The sequence below is a fragment of the Felis catus genome, chromosome A1 (assembly GCF_018350175.1).
Source record: "Felis catus isolate Fca126 chromosome A1, F.catus_Fca126_mat1.0, whole genome shotgun sequence".
Lineage (NCBI taxonomy): Eukaryota > Metazoa > Chordata > Mammalia > Carnivora > Felidae > Felis > Felis catus.
This window is the reverse complement of record NC_058368.1, coordinates 94,170,215-94,187,372: the sequence shown is the minus strand read 5'-3', so window position 1 is coordinate 94,187,372 and position 17,158 is coordinate 94,170,215.

Here is a 17,158-nt window from a genome sequence, read left to right as displayed (position 1 = left end):
GGGGAGGGGCAGAGAGAGAGAGACACACACAGAATCCAAAGCAGGCTGGCAGCACAGAGCCTGACACTGGGATCGAACTCACGAACAGTGAGATCATGACCTGAGCCAAAGCTGGAGGCTAACTGACAGAGCCACCCAGGCCACCCTCTCCCTTTTCCCTTTTGAACGAAAGTCTTTAATTGAAATAAGTTTGTATTTACATAAGAGTTGCAGAGAATTCCCCTCTATCCTTCATCTGGCTTCAAACATCTTACATGACCATGATGCACTCAATCACGACTAAGAAATAAACCTTACTGCAATACTATTAATTAAACTACAGACTGTACTAAAGTCTTTTCTGTTTCAGGATTCAATCTAGAATACCATGGTTCCTTCAGTTACCACTGCTCCTATCTCTCCCTCAATCTGGAACAGTATTTTGGTCTTTCCTTACCCTTCATGTGACCTTGACTCTTTTGAAGAGTATTAATTAGTTATCTCCCAACTGTTTTTGATGTAGAATTGAAAAAGAAATTCTCTTTTACCCTAAACCTTAATTTTAGCACCTTCCTTTGAGATAACCACTGATAACTCTTCTGTATTCTTCCAGATTTTTTCCTACTTAAAAAAAATACACATACCAACATATCCATTATATATTAACATAAATATTGTTGGCAACTTGCTTTTATTCATGCTTTTATTCATGTATTTGATTTAGTGATTTTTTTCTTATGATAGGATGTAGAATGTAATGTAGCATTTGTATACCTTGGAAAGGATAAAGTATGTTCTAAATAGAGAAACTTCTGTGGTTGATGTTCAAGGCATCAAAACCTAGGGAATGGTAAAGCAGAGAAGCCATTTCTCTGATTTTTGTTTCAAAATGTTCATACAGATTGGGGCACCTGGGTGGCTCAGTCGGTTAAGCGTCTGACTCTTGGTTTCGGCTCAGGTCATGTTCTCACAATTTGTGAGTTCCAGCCCCACATTGGGCTCTGCACCAACAGATTCTCTCTCTCTCCCTCTCTCTGCCTGTTCCCCACTGGTGCTGTTTCTATCTCTCTCAAACTGAATAAATAAACTTAAAAAAATGCTTATACAGATCTGGAAATGACTCGATGGGAGGCACATTAGCAAATGAACATGCTAATTGTCTTCTAAACTTTTCTTCACTGCTTGAACATTTGTATTTTTTTTATGTCTATTTATTTTTGAGAGAGAGAAGGAGAGAGGGGAAGAGAGAGGGAGACAGAGGATTGGAAAGCGGGCTCTGCGCTGACAGCAGAGAGCCCCACGTGGGGCTCAAACTCACAAACCGTGAGAAAACGAGCTGAGCCAAAGTCGGAGTCTCAACCAACAGAGCCCAGCCAGGTGCCCCATTGAACATAAGTGTGTTAAATGCAAATAACAAGAGAAAGAAAGCAACAGGCTAGAAATGAAGTCTTGTTCCACTGGGGTACTGAGAGGAGCTCTGAGAGGTAGAAATCCTTTGAAACTGGGTAAGTCATTGAAACTCCCATTGCTCCCTTTCTTTTGTGTATTTCGTGGAATTAACTAACTGCACAGCACTGTTGTGAGAAAAGGTTTCTAGATATTTTTTTATATGAAGGCTTTGAATACACATGAATATGAATTTGAAAAAGCTTCTTCCACTGAGAACAGAGGAAATAGCATTTTAACGGGGGTTGGTGGTTGCAGCAAAAATAAATGTGGTCTCCTGAAGAAGACAAACTTGTATTGTGGTCATGTACAGTTATGATTTTAAATTTTTTAATGTGTAATTTTTGAGAAAGAGAGAGACAGAGTGTGAACGGGGGAGGGGCCAAGAGAGAGGGAAACACAGAATCCGAAGCAGGCTCCAGGCTCTGAGCTGTCAGCAGAGAGCCCAACGTGGAGCTCAAACTCACGGACGGTGAGACCATGACCTGAGCTGAAGTCAGCTGCATAACCAACTGAGCCACCCAGGCGCTCCATATGGTTATGCTTTTTAAAACAAATGCATTTTTTCTATACTGTCTTGCTGACTTTGGAATCCTTGTTTCTCTGGAGCATTCAATATTGGAAGAAGGGTCTGATATGGAAAATAAGGTTCACTCCTTGGCAGGTGATACATCAGACAGCCTCATCTCTCACTGGATAAGATGTCTGGTCGGCAATTAAGCTGAACATTTGGGGCAAAGAGAGCTCCACTGTGCTAACTCAAGGCGTTTTGAGATCTCATATTCTGACCTTGAAACCAATATATACATACAATTTATTTAAAGAACAAAAAGCTTTATTTATTTATTTATTTTTGAAAAAGGCCTTGGTGTAGGCTTATCACTTTGGGTCCTTATTGTACAACATGGTGGTCCTATGGGATCAAGTTAATAGATTTGATTTTTAAATGGCTTTAGTCAGATTTCCGTAGAGAAAACCTCTTTTCTCCAGGCATGGACAGTACTTCTAATTTTAGCTAACGTCTATACAAATCCATTCTTGGATCAGTCGGGGTTTTCCAGAGAAATAAAACCAATAGAATGGATGGTTGGATGGATGGATGGATGGAAAGAAGATAGATATGGATACAAAGAAATTCATTTTAAGAAATTGGCTCACATGATTAGGGGGACTGGCAAGTCTAGAATTTGCAGGGCAGCCAGACCTGCTTGTAACTCAGACAGGAGCTGATACTGCAGTCTCGAGGCAGAATTTCTTCTTCCTGGGAAACCTCAGATTTTGCTCTTAAGATCTTCAACTGATTAAATGAGGCCTATCATACTATCAAGCATAATTTCCTTTACTCAAAGTCAAGTGATTGTAGATAGTAATCACATGTTCAAAATATCTTCATAGCAGCACGTAGATTACTGTTTGAATAAATGGGTACTATAGCTTAGCCAATTGTACACGTAAAATTAACAATCATAGTTTCCTTGTTTAAACGAGCAGAACAGGGGCACCTGGGTGGCTCAGTCAGTTAAGCGTCCAACTTCTGCTCAGGTCATGATCTCACAGTTCATGGGTTCAAGCCCCATATCAGACTCTGTGCTGACAGCTCAGAGCCTGGAGCCTGCTTCAAATTCTGTGTATCCCTCTCTCTCTGCCACCTCCCCGCTTGTGCTCTGTGTGTGTCTTTCTCTCAAAAAATAAAATTAAAAAAATTTTTAAAGGAAAAGAAAAATATCACTTGCAAAGAGGCACTTAATAAATTTCACTGATTGAGTTCCTATTCATATTAGCTCAAAGAGTGGTAGTGGAAAACATCTCACCAATCATTAGTGATAGGATTTGTAGGAAATGCTTCCTAAGGCTATTAATGTGTTATTAAGAAGAAAAAAACTGAATTTGAATGTGCTTATTATAAATAAAATATCAATCATAATGAAATAGGTTGTTTTAGCCCTAGGTGATTAAATCTTGTGTGGTAATCTTAGTTCAAGAGCCTACTTCTATGAGGTTGAGTGCTTCTGGTTGATGGTTATGGAAGTTGTAGGTCAGTCTTTGTGAAGTCTGACAGGTGTATCTTTGTTACAATGAAGCCAGCTTTTTTGTGCAAGTCTGGATCCATGACTCTTTTCCTGTGGACTCAAATAGCCAAGAGTTCTTTCCTGAAGATCTCTTGAAGTTTTGCCTAGAATCTCTGATCCATGGTTTGTAGCAGGAGATTTTAGGCAACGAGAACGGAAAAGCAGGAACTATTTATTGATGACACAACTGAATGGCTCCGGGCAATAGCTACTATTATCAACTATTAATTAATAGTATAGAATATATTAATATTCTCCAGAATCATTAGAATGAAAAAAGTGGAATTTCTTTTAATATATATGACTATAGGTCTCCTGAAAATACAAATATATTTACATTCAGGGTCCCTGGGTGGCTCAGTCTGTTAAGCATCCAGCTCCTGGTTTCAGCTCAGGTCATGATCTCACAGTTGGTGGGATCGAGCCCCACATCCAGCTCTGCACTGACAGCAAGGAGCCTGCTTGAAATTCTCTCTCTCTGCCCCTCTCCCACGTGCACACACGCTCTCTCACTCTCTCTCAAAATAAATCAGTAAACATTTTTTTAAAAGAATATATTTATATCCATAATATTTTACTTGCATATAATTAATCTATAGAGGTAATGTGCTTTTTACTTGAGAGCATTTCTTTGTGTCATAATGTGAAATTGGCAACAGGATGGCTCTCACTGTCATGTAGAGCTAATTACCAATATATCTGTGCACGCTCCACATATTCACATATAACACATATTCTTAATCATTTATAGTAACATGCATTTTATAAATTCCTGGAACAAATATTTGGCATGTCCTAGAAGCCTCCTGAGAAACCCCCAAAATAGACAAAATAGCATCTTTATTCAGGACCAGACCAAGATCTGTTTTTTTTTAATAAAGCGCTTTGTTCCTTAACTAAATGACATATATCTATTCCAAAGTCAGAATACGGGACCTCAGATGCTGTGAGTTAGCACAGTGTAGTTCTCTTTGCCCCGAAAGACAAAATAACACCCTTAGACAAAATAATGCCTTAACATTTTCATTATGCATAATTGGAGCCTAGATTTGAGAAATTCAATATCCAGAATAACTATCAAGAAACATTTTAGGGAACACCTATGTCGGTCAAGCATCTGACTCTTCATTTCCACTTAGGTCATGATCTCACAGTTTGTGAGTTCGAGCCCCATATCAGGCTCTGCACTGTCAGCGCGGATTCTCTCTCTGCCCCTCTCTCATGCACATGCTCTCTCTCACAATAAACTTAAAAAAAAAAAAAAAGAAACATTGTATAGCATTAGTATATACATTATAGGTATTTAAGACAAAAAAATTACTGGAATTTTAGCCACACAAATAATCAGAAGGAACGAGTAAATCAAACAGTAAGTAACAAGTGATACATTTTAACCTTTTTTCCAGAAATAAGAGATTTTAGTCAAAAAGTGAACCAAGAAGTCAGCACGAAACAACAAAGATTTATGAGCCTCTCCGGAAGTGCTCTGTCTATGAGATAAGAAGGTCTGTTCTCCATAAAAGCCATCAAATAAGACATAGCATTTTTTTTGCTTTTTTTTTTTAGAGAACAGACTGAATATTCAAGGACCATTTCCCCGTCACTTAATTCTATTTTCGTCTTAATTATTCACAAGATTCCTGGTTTTCCCATTTCTAATATAACTCTCCAAGTGGGTTTAAACATACACAAATCCATATAAATGAGATGAAGATTTTAAAGCTTAAATTTTGGCATTCAGACATATTAACTGTGTCACTGATTTATATAAGACTGTGAATGTACGATATCACATTTGTCATCATAATAAACACCTTTACCAAGACAAAATACCTATCACTTGTTTATACTGCTTTTGTAATTTCTGTCTTTCTAACTTTTACTCTCTTTAGAAGTATCCAGATAACCAAAGACTTCAGACAACTGAAGTTTATCCATAAGTTAATTTAATATTCGTCCAAGCCCTAAGGATCTTGGAAAGAATATTCAAGTTGAAACAGTGTGGAGTAATAGAATTGCTATTGGTATTAAAATTTGAACAGATGGTCTTTTAAAAGTTTGCAGAAAGTGAAATCATTCAAAATGAATTGCAGTATTGTCTGGTGTTTACAAGACATGATCCTTTTAAAAGATAGTACTTATTACAATTTAATTTAGTCAGACACATACGTTTATATTTTTGTGATCATAAATATTTTGTGGAAGAATCAACTTATCTGATCCATTAAACCATCAAGACATTTTTGAAAGTTTAATTAGTCTTCTTCAAGAGTAACCAAGTCCTAAGTCATACAGAAAAGAGAATGTACATTGTAATCTTATTTTACATTTTATTGCAATGAAATCAGCAAGGGGACATATAGTTTTCATTAACAGCTTTATTTAGACACAATTCATACAGCATATAGTTCACCAATTTAAAGCTTATGATTCATCCACGGATATATGCAACCATCACCACAGTCCATTTTGGAACTTTTTCATTATTCCCAAAAGAAACCCCAAACCCTTTAGTTACCTCATTCCCCCCAAGACCTAAGCAACCACTAATCTATTTTATGTCTCTATGGATTTTCCCATTCTAGACTCTTCATATAATTGGAATTATCAAATATGTGGCCTTTTGTGCTTGGCTTATTTCACGTAGCATAAATTTTTGAAGACCTTTATTGTTTCAGAACAGTTTCAGGTTCATGGCAAAGTTGAAAAGGAGCTACAGAGATTTCTCATAACCCCCTTTCACCCACCTGCCTAGCCTTCCCTGTTATCAACATCTGCCACCAGGATGGTACATTTGTTACCACTGATGAACCTACACTGACATGCCATTTTTCATTCAACGCTCATAGTTTACAACTGGTAAACTTGATGTTGTACAGTCTATGGGTCTAGACAAATGTATGAAGACAGATCCATCATAGTATCATACAAAGTATATTCAGCACCCTAAAAATCCTCTGTGCTGGACCTATTCATCCCTCTCCCCACCCCGACCACTGGCAATCATTTACCTTTTTACTGTCTTCATAGTTTTGCTTTTTCAAGAATGCCATACAGGAGCGCCAAGGTGGCTCAGTTGGTTGAGCATCTGACTCTTGATTTCAGCTCAGGTCATGATCCCCAGATGGTGGGATCGGGCTCCGTGTCAGGCTCTGTACTGAGCATGGAGCCTGCTTAAGATTCTCTCTCTCTGCCCCTCTTCCCCACTCACTCTGCCTCTCTCTCTAAAAAAAAAATAACAATAATAAAAAGAATATCAGATACCTGGAATCCTATAGTACATAGGCTTTTCAGATTGGTTTCTTTCACTTTTAGTAATATACATTTAAGTTTTTTCTATGTCTTCTCATGACTTGAGAGCTCATTTCTTTTACACGCTGAATAATATTCCATTGTCTGGGTGTAACACAGTTTATCTGTCATTCACCACTGAAGAACATCTTGGTTGCTTACAAGTCCTAGCAGTTCTTAGTAAAGCTGCTATAGGGGCGCCTGGGTGGCTCAGTCGGTTAAGCGTCCGACTTCAGCTCAGGTCATGATCTCACGGTTTGTGAGTTCGAGCCCCACATTGAGCTCTGTGCTGACAGCACGGAGCCTGGAGCCTGCTTCGGATTCTGTGTCTCCCTCTCTCTCTGCCCCTCCCCCACTCAGGCTCTGTCTCTCTCTCTCTCAAAAATAAATAAACATTTTTTAAAAATAAATAAAACATGTCCATGTGTGAACATGTTTTCGACTCCTTTGGGCAAATACCAAGGGGCATGATGACTGGATCATATGAAAAGAGTATATTTACTTTTGTAAGCACCTACCTGACTGTCTTCCAAAGTGGCCGTACCATTTTGCACTCCCACCAGCAAATGAAGGAGAGTCACTCTTGCTCCACATCCTCGCCAGCATCTGGTGTCATCTATGTTTTCATTTTACTCTTTCTAATACGTGTGGCATAATGTTTTCAAGGCTAATTTGTATTGTAGCATGTATCAGTATTTAATTCATTTCTTTAATGTTTATTTTTGAGAGAGAGAGAGAGAGAGAGCATGCGCAGGGTAGGGACAGACAGAAAGGAGGACAGAGCATCCCAAGCAGGCTCCACACAGTCAGTGAAGAGCCCGACGTGGGGCTTGAACCCATGAACCATGAGATCATGACCTGAGCTGAAGTCGGACGCTTAACCGACTGAGCCACCCAGGTGTCCATTACTTCAATCATTTTTATTGCTGGTTAATATTCCATTGTGTGGATATGCAATATTTTGTTTAGTCATACAACTGATGGGCATTTGGGTTGCTTGCACCCAAATTATACTATTTTTTACTATTTTTTTATTATTCTAAAAAATGCTGCAGAAAACAATCATGTGCAAATTTTTTTGTGGACACGTTTTTCTTTCTTTTTTAAAATCTTTTATTTATTTTTGAGAGAGAGACAGAGTGCAAGTGGGGGAGGAACAGAGAGAGAGGGAGACACAGAATGTGAAGCAGCACAGAGCCCGACGTGGGGCTTGAACTCAGGAACTGTGAGATCATGACGCTAGCCAAAGTCAGACGCTTAACTGACTGAGCCACCCAGGTGCCCCCACATGTTTTGATTTTTCTTGGGCATATACCTAGGAGTGGAATTTCTGTGTCATAAATTAATCCTATGTTTAACTATATGTGGAAGTGCCAAATTCTTTCCAAAGTGGCTGCACCATTTTACATTCAATGTAGTCAAAGAGACAGATAATAAAGTAAATAAATAAGAAATGCAATGAAGAAAAACATAAAGAATGTAGAAGGCTAGATCATGTTTGGGGGTTAAAATTTTAGTTGAAGTGAGGAGGCCATTTTGTGTCTAAGCTGAATGGTACATATATTATCTCACTGAGTCCCCAAAAAAATGAAACCAAAAGTTTTAACATCATGTGGGTACCTAGATTCACAGAAGTTAGACATCGTGCCCAAGATTACATGGCAGGGAAATGGTGAACTGGAATTTCAATCCAGACTGCTCTGAATTCAAGGCTCAAGCTCTTTTCACTATACCACATTTTAATGTGTTCATTTTTCTAGAGTAAGAACTTATTCCTTAAAATGTAAGTATAATATATTTGGGACAAAACTGACAGTTATGTATGGAGCTCATATTTTCCTCAAGAAATAGTCTCAGCGGAAACTATGAACAGACTCAAAAAGGGTATGCTCTTTGACCCAACCTCTGCGTGAATAATATCATAAATACTATATGGCAGAGAAAAACTTTCCTATTGTCTTTGGGAGCCTCTTCTGAGGTACAGCATTGCATATAACTCCTGGGGAGATCCTACATTGTTAGATTTCTAGTTAAAAAATAAAAACATCCTCATTTTAATGACATATCAACATGTAGCCAGACTTAATACTTAGAAGTCCAACCCTAGTTTCTGGCCCACACAGTTGGGGGGACTGACAGGTCTGAATGTCATAGGGCAAGAGTCTAGTAAGGAAGAATTGATATTACAATCTTGAGTTGAAAGGCATTGCGGATGCAGAATTCTTTCTTCATTCTTTTTTATTTTGTAAGGCCTTCAGCTGATTGGATGGGGCCAACCTTCATCATGGAATGGAGGGTAATCTGCTTTAGTCACAGTCTACTGATTTAGATGTTGCTCACATCTCAAAAATACCCTCATAACAGGGCAGCCTCATAACAGGGCACAGGTCAGGGGTTAAGCATCAGACTCTTGATCTCAGCTCAGGTGTTGAGCCAGGGTGCTGAAATCAAGCCCCATGTTGGACTCCACAATGGGTATGAAGCCTACTTAGAAAAAAAACCCCAAAACCCTCATAGGAACATCTAGACTGACATTTGAGCAAGTCATCTGGGCAGAAGAGTCTGGCCATGCTGGACACATGAAATTAACCATCATGTTCCCTTACCCCAGTGGACCATCCTGAGTACACCTGGGGTATATCTGCTGCAGTTTGGAGATTTTTCTGGGTTGGCTGAGCAGGGCTGTAATGGTTCAGCAGTCTGTAGGGCGACTCTAAATAAAGTTTAGTGGCAAAGACGAGGAAGTGGGGAAACAATTATTTTCTGGGCACCTATTCTAGACCCTGAGACATAGCAGCAAATGAGACAGATGAGGTCTTACAGAACTTACTTTACAGCAGGTAAGATTAAAATTAAAATTACCTACCGAAGACAAAATCATCTGTGTGCCACGGGAAAGGAGAAACGTATGAGGAAAGAGAGTGGCATTTGAGCCAAGACCTTGAAGAACAGGTACGTTTTTTAAAATTATTATTTATTTATTTTGAGAGAGAGGGAGAGAGAGCATGTGGGAGTGGCAGAGAAAAATGAAAAGAGAGAGAATCCCAAGCAGGCTCTACACTGTCAGGGCAGAGCCTGATGCAGGGCTCGAACCTATGAACTGCGAGATCATGACCTGAGCTGAAATCAAGAGTCAGATGCTCAACCGACTGAGCCACCCAGGTGCCTGCAGGTAAGTTTTTAACAAAAGAAAATGGGGAAAAGGATGTGAGAAATACAAATCAGATTCTTAAGAATGAATGCCATTGAATTACTTTACAGGCAACAATAGCAACAAAAAGTCTGTTTTTGCAATTAATTCTTAAGAATAATCAGACGTGATCATTTCCTCTTTTATTCTGAACTAACTGATGATTTGAAATCAGTTAGCGCTAGAAAACGATAAGGAAAAACATTCAAACATTTTCCTGACGTCGAGTTAAACATGAAATTATTCTACATTTTGGAGATGGAAATTGCGGTGGCATTCATAGGAGTACTTTTTCTGTATCCAGAATTTTCCAAATGAGCTGGAAGCTCAATTAAAACGTTAGGGGACAGATGTTTTCAAGCTCTTGTCTCACCCTTCTTAAAGACCTACCGTGTCCACTCACCATGTCCCCCCACCCAGTCCCCAAACCCTTTTAACAAATACATGTTCTGACCTAACGGCTCTTCCCCCTCAAAAAGTCCAATTGCTGCCCCCTAGCAACACTTTTTGTCAGCTTCCAAAAGCAGCCAGTTCCTGAGTAACTCTTGACTTCTTCAGTGTTTGGGTTGGGAATTTTCTAAGGGATAATTATCTAAAAAGGGAATTATCTAAAAAAAAAAAAAAAAAAAAATCCAACACAGGCAAATTCATGCCTATAGCCGGAGGGCAGGCCAGAAGAACAAGCAAATACTGAGGACTTCAGTATTGCAAGCGGTTGTATATTAAGCGATTGGAACACAGGCAGGCAGTTTTTAGCCAAGCATCTGGCCTGATCTGCAGCAGCTTGCCTTTCGTTAAAAATAGAGGCGATGTTTGCCAATAACTTTCCCTGCGAGCTTAATGTGGTATGTTCCACACAGAAGGAAGAAACACCGAGCCAACTCGAGACAACCTATGTTCATTATGTAGGACTGTTGGAGCACGACGGTTAGCATTTCAGGACTTACTAACCACACAACATGGAACACAAGAGCTTCTCACGTTTTCCTAGGATGTTAGCAGCTCTTGCCCCACCTTGTCCTTTAAAAGGCTCTGTGCGGGTGACAGACGTTCGCAGTTGTCCTCATGACATCACGGAAACCAAACGTTCTCAGTCAAGGTCAGGTCAACCCATCACAGAGGTTGTGATCATCCACTCAGCAAATGACAAAATGTCAGGCAACGGGGAAAGGGGCAGGACTGAGTTGATTGCCAGAGTGTCCAGCGCTCAGTCCCAGGCTGCTTGACATTTTTGCCTCCGTTAACCCTGGCTCATCCGTCTCACCTCCCTGCTCGTCTGTAATTAAACACCCTGCAAGGCCAGGAGAACAGCTTTGAAATATCAGGCTTGCTTGCAAGCACCTTCTTTGGTGGATACTCTGCTCTTTTCATAGGAGTCCACCTTGTCCTGCAGGTTTTCTCCCTTGGTGGAAGTTTTCAGAAGGCATTAATCAGCCACAGGGCAAGAATGCCCAGTGTTTGGACCACTTCCTGATACTGAAGTTTTTAGAGCCCTCTATGTATGATTACCATGCATAGAGCAGAGCAGCTCAGAGAACAAAAATCTTTCTTCTCGAGTTTCACTTATATTACAGACTGCATGGGTCTCAAATTTCCACTTGGAAATACATGTTTCCCAGGCAGTGAGAGAGAATGGCTCATTTTTTGGCCTGGAGTCGGTTTCTATTGTGGATGGGTAGAAAAAAAAAGGGAGCATAGCCATCGATATTCTGCACTAGACCCTAGACCCTGCTTCCCCTCCATGGAGAACTGAGTGGCTGTATGTTAAAAGGGGCATGGCACAGAGCACCTGGTGGCTGAGTCCGTTAAGCGTCCGACTTCGGCTCGGGTCATGATCTCACGGTTCATGTGTTCGAGCCCCACGTCGGGCTCTGTGCCGACAGCTCAGCCTGGAGCCTGCTTCGGATTCTGTGTCTCCCTCTCTCTCTGCTCCTCCCCTGCTAGGTCTCTCAAAAATAAGTAAACATGAAAAAAAATGTTTTTAAATGGCAAGGCACCGAGAAAGCTTTGTGTCCAATTTTGTGGTTTTACTGGAGAAGAAACAGTAGTTCTAATAGACAAGGAATCCAGTTAGCCCATTAATGGAAATTGAGTCTCTTGTCTCCACACGGGTGGTGTAAGACTTTCTTCCCATCAGCTGGCATGGCAGTCCTCATCCGAATGTTCTCCCATTTCTGTTCCAACCTAAGATTTCAAACACTGACAGAAGCAGTGTTCTAAACTTCCAGATTTCTGGAGATGCGGTGTGTTGTTTGTTGTTTCTTCTGGATTACAGGAGAATGGGAAAGCTGAATGATTGGCGAAACGGTCACACAATTGTGTATTTTCTGTCATGGCAAGATGTGAAGTCAGAAAAGTAAGTTGCAGAAAAATGTATAGCAATCAAGCCGATTTTGTGCATGTGAAGCTTAAAAAGAGATCTGAACTAAAATTGTTGAAAATGGTTGCCCTGGGGAGCATGAGTGGGATTAGAAAGTGGGAATTAGAGCGGTACTTTCCTATTTTTCTGCTTGTTACTATTCTATCACTGCCACAGTGAAAATGTCATCTTGTATTTCATGAGTAACGTGCTAAAAGGTACTTGAACTTGACAAAGGGCTAATATCTAGAATACATAAAGAACTCTCAAAACTCAACAATAAAAGCAATAACCAGTCTGGTTAGAAAATTCACGAAAGACATGACAGACATTTCACTGCCATCCAGATGACCACTAGCACATGAAAAGGTTTCCGATGTCATTAGACATAAATAAAAATTAAAACTACAGTTCTATGTCACTACACAACTATCAGAGTGGCTTCAACAAAGATTAGTGAAGGGCGCCTGGGTGGTTCAGTGATTAAGTGTCCAACTTTGGCTCAGGTCATGATCTCGCAGTCTATGAGTTTGAGCCCTGTGTTGGGCTCTGTGCTGACAGCTCGGAGACTGGAGTCTGCTTTGGATCCTGTGTCTCCCTCTCTCTGCTCTTCCCCATTTGGCACTGTCTCTCTCTCTCTCTCTCTCTCTCTCTGTCTCTCTCTCTCTCTCTCTCTCTCTCAAAAATAAAAAAACATTAAAAAAAAGAATAGTGAAAACATCAAATTCTGACAAGGATTTGGAAAACTTGGGCCCCTTGGCTGGTGGGAATATGCTATGGCACAGCTACATGGGAAAATAATTTGCCAGTTTCTTATAAATTGTTCTCTTGCGTATTTATTCCAAATAAGTGAAAACTTATGTTCGCGCAAATATGAATGCTCGTAGCAGCTGTATTCCTAAGAGCTAAGATCTGGAAACAGTCCAGAGATTCTTCAGTGGGAAAATAGTTCAGTGCACTGTCGCACTCTTGGACCATGGAATACTGTTGATACACGGGACAACTTGGGTGACTCTCCAGGGAATTACACTGAGGGAAAAGAGCCAATCCCAAAAGGTTACATAATGTATGATTCCATTTATAGAAGAGTTTGAAATGACAAAGTTTTAGAAAGGCAGAACAGACTAGTGGTTGCCAGGGGCGAGGGGAGAGGGAGGAGGGCTGGGCAGAGTCGGTGTGGTTATAGAAAGGCAACGCAGGAATCCTTGTGGGAGTGAAAGTGTTTTGCTCATTGGTTGTGGTCACAGACACACGTGAATTTACATGTGATAACCCTGGATACAGCTAGGGGCACCTGGCTGGCTCAGTTATTTGAGTGTCTGACTCTTGATTTCAGCTCAGGTCATGATCTCATGCTCCTGAGATCAAGCCCTGTGTCAGGCTGGTGATAGTAATGTGCTGCCAGGAATGAGACCCACCCCTCCGGGTTAGAGTGGATAGCATGGTGATGGCTTATAAAGCCCCAGCCCAGTGGTGCCTGGGTGGCTCAGTTGGTTAGACATCTGACTTCGGCTCAGGTCATGATCTAGAGGTTTGTGGGTTCGAGCCCCATGTCAGGCTCTGGACTGATAACCCAGAGCCTGGAGCCTGCTTCAGATTCTGTCTTTTTCTCTTTTGCCCCTCCTCTGCTCGCACTCTGTCTCTCTCTCTAAAATAAATAGATATAAAATAATGGGAATGCAAGCTGGTGCAGCCACTCTGGAAAACAGTATGGAGGTTCCTCAAAAAACTAAAAACGGAACTACCCTACGACCCAGCAATTGCACTACTAGGTATTTACCCAAGGGATACAGGTATGCTGTTTCGAAGGGGCACATGCACCCCCATGTGTATAGCAGCACTATCCACAATAGCCAAAGTATGGAATGGGCCCAAATGTCCATCGATGGATGAATGGATAAAGAAGATGTGGTATATATATATATATATATATATATATATATATATACACAATGGAGTATTACTTGGCAATCAAAAAGAATGAAATCTTGCCATTTGCAACTACGTGGATGGAACTGGAGGGTATTATACTGAGTGAAATTAGTCAGTCAGAGAAAGACAAATATAGTATGACTTCACTCGTATGAGGACTTTAAGAGACAAAACAGAGGAACATAAGGGAAGGGAAACAAAAATAATCTAAAAACAGGGAGGGGGCCAAAACAGAAGAGACTCATAAATATGGAGAACAGAGGGTTCCTGGAGGGGTTGTGAGGGGGGGGTGGGCTAAGTGGGTAAGCGGCACTAAGGAGTCAACTCCTGAAATCATTGTTGCACTATATGCTAACTAACTTGGATGTCAATTTAAAAAATTACATACATACATACATACATACATAAAATAAAAATAAAAAATTGTTTAAAGAAAAAGAAACCACCAGCCCAGGTCCTCTTTTCTCACTATCCCAGACTATACTTCTGCCGTCAGAGGGCTGTGTGAGGGGCAGGCTGGTGGCTGAGTGCTAGAACACACCCAGGCATGCTTAGTATTCTCCAGGCTGTGTACTTGGCTGAGTCTCTCCACATGTGGCTGAGGCTCTGACGGTTTTCTCTACTGGCTGCTTCTGAGGCTGCTGAGAGACTGAGCAAACTGTGGCCAGAGCCCTTGAGGACCGGGAAGGGTAAAAGAGGCAGAGGTAAAAGACAACAAAGCCTTCTGGGGCCTAGCTCAGCCTCAGTGGCCAGCGCCGCTGAACGCTCTTCACCCTCTCTGGGGTCTGGCCGGTGTCAGGGAGGCACGTGGGCACTGGGGATTAATCTCCATGTCTCCTGAGCAGAAAAGGGGCTGGGCATTTAGTGCCTCCCTGCAGCATACTTCTGGTTAGGGTACTCACTTTCAAACACCCCCAGAGACCATGTGAAAGGAAAACCCATTTAAAATCTCCTGCATACGCGTTGCATCCAACAGTCGTTAGCATCTGGAAGGCAAACGGAGCTCTGGAAAATACTGCCTGAATATATCATAAGTACCACAAGAATTTCTCGAATAACCCACACAAATTCCGCAGACTCTGCTAGACGTCAAGCAGAGGGATTTCTGCTTTCTGGCCATTTCTGGCCATTTGTGCTCTACCCCCCGCCCCCCCCCCACCCCGCACCACTGTTATTTATGAATTCCAGACATTTTCTTGATTGTTCTAGAGAACAGCAAAGTTAGCTTCTCCCTCAATCCAGCTGTGTCCCGTTATCCACACTTGGCACCTTTCAGATTCTGTCCCTAGGCTGCTGATAAAGATCCATTCATCAGTACCCAAAAAGCCACATCCTACCTGACCCAGGATTCATTGTGTTTATAGAATCACAAGTGTGACCGCTGAACCAGATGTTCTTTGTCTTTGTGCCAAGGTCATGTTAGTTGGTCCTGCCTTCTGTTGAACCTTTGGAGAATGGAAGAAAACAAATCATTTTCTCTCCTCTATTTTTTTCTATTTGCTGTTGCAGGCACTCCAGCAGAGAGACTTCTCTGAGAAGTCATTGTCAAGAGAAACAAAAGATTGAAAAGGCAAAACATCTAGCACCCTACAACTTGCTACTGTCTGGGCTTGAGGGCATGCTGTCAGATTCCAGGAGGGCCCCCCTGCCCCCTGCCGCTGGAATCTTCTCTGACTCCATTCTTAACTCCTTCATCTTCTCTCCTCTCTCTTCTGGTCTTGACTCAAAATGAGGACGCCGGTTATGTTTTCCATAAGACAGCCCCAAACCTACATGAAAACTCAATAGAGTCTATAGCAGATTTCTGCCTTTTTTTTTTTTTTTTCCTCTTTAGATCAGAGGTGCTCAGACCTTACGATAAAACTTAAAAGGTCAGACTCAACGGTGTCTATGTGACCAAGGTCCAGTAAGAACTCTGGACATGAAGACTCGGCCTTTGTTGGCACTACCCCATGTGTATTGTGACATACTGTTGCCTGAACAAATCACTGGTCACGGCTCACCATTCATGGGCCTCTCCTGGAGTCTGCCCCGTGTGCCTCTCGTCCTAGCTGATTCTACTCTGTACCCTTTCGTTGTAACAAACCACAGCCACAAATATAACAGCTTCCAGGGAATTCTATGAGTCCTCCCAGGGAATCATCAAACCTGAGACCCCTGAACTCGCAATTGTTGTCCGAAGTGGTCTTGGGGATTTCCATAACTTTGCAGTTCTTGTTAATAATCCTGGGAAAGTCAGATGACCTTTCTGGTCTTCTGTTAGCTCATCTGGAAAGTGAGGACATGATTATATCTTAACTGCTGGCCCTCATGTAAAGAATCATGCAGCTAGGGTGCCTGGGTGGCTCAGTTGGTTGAGCGTCCAACTCTTGATTTCAGCTCAAGTCATGATCCCTGGGTTGTGGGATCAAGCCCGGCCTTGGTCTCCATGCTCGGTGTGGAGCCAGCCTAAGATTCTCCCTCTCTCTCTGCCCGTCACCACCAGCTCTGTCTCAAACTGAAAAAAACAAACAAACAAACAAACAAACAAACAAAAAACTGAACCAATGAATTTGAAAGAACTTTGTGAACCGTGAGAGAGTTTGTCAATGATACAGACAATTATTGTCACAGTTGCATGCTGTCTCAGAGTTCCAGGTGACAGATACCATGGCTGTAGAGGTGAATGGTCCAGACTTTGGAGTCAGCCCGATTTGGCTTTGGTCTCCATGTGTACCCATTACTGAGGGTACTTAATCTCTACGTTTTCACAATCCGCGTCTACAAAATGGATGTGATGACATTTAGTTCACAGCTGTTGTAAGAACTTAAAAAGACTCTAAGGACGTAACACCTACATAGATGGTCCTCAACTTGCGAGGGTTTGACCTACGAGTTTTCAACTGTACGTTG